At 39.4% G+C, this 2,476-nt stretch overlaps 1 pseudogene; it reads left to right on the top strand.

The window, feature by feature from the left end:
* Positions 1-318: 318 nt before the first annotated feature.
* LOC137995463 (kappa-type opioid receptor-like) lies at positions 319-2,460 on the top strand (annotated as a pseudogene).
* The last annotated feature ends 16 nt before the right edge of the window (positions 2,461-2,476 follow it).

The raw sequence follows: 2,476 nt of genomic DNA, 5'->3' as shown, positions 1-2,476 counted from the left end.
AACCACAAGTCATTTGACCATTCCGCGATTGTGATGGCATAATACTGATCTCACTTTACCTTATCTGCTTTTTGTTGATCAAAGTTCACGTGGTGATGAAATTGCAAAGTACACTAAAGGACACGTAATCTGGTATTGAACCATCAAGATAAGTTTTATATTAGTGCTACCGACCTTCCCAATTTAAAGCGCCCTATTGAAAGATCTTTCTCGATTGCAAACAAACACGGTTTCATTTCCTTTTGTGATATCGGACCTCGCAACAATATTCTTCTAGTTGTAAACGTAAAAACAGTATCCCAGTCAGTTTCTCCCTTTAGGGGTTGAATGTACGATAAAGGAAAAGGCCCAGCATTCATTTATTTTGGTTTATAGTAGAACCGAAGTGATTCTACTGAGCAGGAGGACCAGGAGTAAATTTGTGAATCGTTCAGTTCGAAACATTTGAAGATATCTCAAATTTCATGCCTAAAAAGTGTCCCAAACTGAAACAAGGAAAGTGATGTGTCTTTTTCAAAGCATTTAAACTTGGATTCTTTATTGGCCGAGGTGAGGGAAAGTAGTTATATTGATTTCCGTTATATAGATGATAAAAGATGCAAAGAAAGGGTTCTTGATACACGTCAATGCTGAAACAAAAATGGTTCATGCTGTTTTTATTACCTGAATTACTCCCGCCGCTTTTCTACTTGTGAAATGCTTATTTTAAAGCCGTTGATTTTCGAGCATCTTTTGAAATGTTGCATATGGTTCCTTGTATTTGCATCGATATTGCTTATAGCGCTCGCAATATTGCATTTGTATATGTTTTGACTCGTTCTTTTCATCGGCCAAGGATCAATTTGGCTTAAGGCGACGAAGCGAACCAACCACTGAGCTGGCAATTATTAACCAATGGTATTGCCTTTATTTCATATTTGAGAACACTTAAATGTCTGAACAGTGGCCAAATTTTATGCTTTTAGGTACATTGATTGCAAACTGAAAGTTTGGACCCATTTTATCTCATTCGTAGATTAGGAGAATAATTATATTTTGGCTTAAGCAAAGTGGGAACGGGCATCGCATTGGTCTTATCGAAATTAAATTCCACTAATTGAAATCTTTATCTGCATCAACCATTTTGTTGAATGTAAGATTACTTGCCAGAGAGTCTTTAAAAATATGATAAAATCCGTTGTTTTTTATTAAAATACTACAACATCCGCTCTGGTGCTTTTTTCGCAGTCAGACAATCGCCTTAGGCTTGTGTCAATATTACTAATTGTAGACGAGTTTCTTACCTAGCGCTGTCTTTTCAGCTTTCTTTAGCTTGGATTTGCATTTGACAAGTTGTCTATCTTTCTAGACAAGGATGTTGGATTGAAATTATATCACTGTTGGTGCTTTAAAAGCAATATTCCAAAGATGATGCTGGACAGGTGGTCAAGTCGTAACACTTTTGCCATTGGATGAGGCTACTGCTATTGGAATAACCGTATCACGAGGAGTAGAGTTTTGACTTCGATCACTCTTATGCTCAATCGTTTTATTCCCGATTCTGCGCTTTGAAACCTTTGGCAGTTTGGGTTCAGTAAGTGTGATTTCCGATTTAAAGAAAGGCAAAATGAACGAGACAGTTGTCGAAATGAGTCTTTGTGGTGGTAGGGACGCAGCCATTCATGTAGCTATGATAACCGTGGTTATGATCGGATCTGTCGTTGGGAATAGCATCATTTGTCTCCTACTCGTCCGGTTTAAGCCTCTACGTACAGTCCCAAACATTCTGGTGGCAAACTTAGCTTTTATTGACATTGTTACGCTATTACGAACATGCCCCTTATGATACTGTGGTATATCTGTAAAATGTCTTTTTCTCAAGGGCCGCTACATCTCCTGGTTGACTGTATCTTGGTACGTGTTTGTTCATGTATCTGACAGTGTTCAACTTGACTGTACTCACAATGGATCGGTATGGTGCCCTTGTTCACGGCTTTCGCTACCATTCTTGGAAACCATAAACAAGGCTAAAGTAAGCGTTGTCTGTGTGTGGCTTCTCGCGGCGACCCTACACGTATGGTATTTCGCACTGGGAATCTCTATCGACCTCGGAGATGCCCCTGTGTTAGTATACAGAATACAATATTTGAAGAAATTTGGACGACACTTTATTATACCAGGATACCTTGTGCCTTTGCGATAATGCTCATTTTGGGAGGGATCATTTGGTTTACTGTGCCACCCATAGCAAACGTATCTTGCCATTTAGTTCACGAAAGAAACATGTCAAAAGCGACGTGAAGACCGCTAAGACAATTGGATTGACTTGCTTCGGCCTTCTTCTGCATGGGTGTTTTTTCACCGCTGCTTCTGCACAAACATTGCCAAAATGTCATGGGACGGTGGCTTCACATTTTGGCGTTTTTTTCGGGGACGTCATTTAAACAGTATTGGGTACATCCAATTATTCTACTCGTTTGAAGACGCACAGGTAAGA

Source organism: Montipora foliosa, chromosome 3, assembly GCF_036669935.1.
Source record: "Montipora foliosa isolate CH-2021 chromosome 3, ASM3666993v2, whole genome shotgun sequence".
NCBI lineage: Eukaryota > Metazoa > Cnidaria > Anthozoa > Scleractinia > Acroporidae > Montipora > Montipora foliosa.
This window is presented reverse-complemented; position numbering and strand designations above follow the sequence as displayed.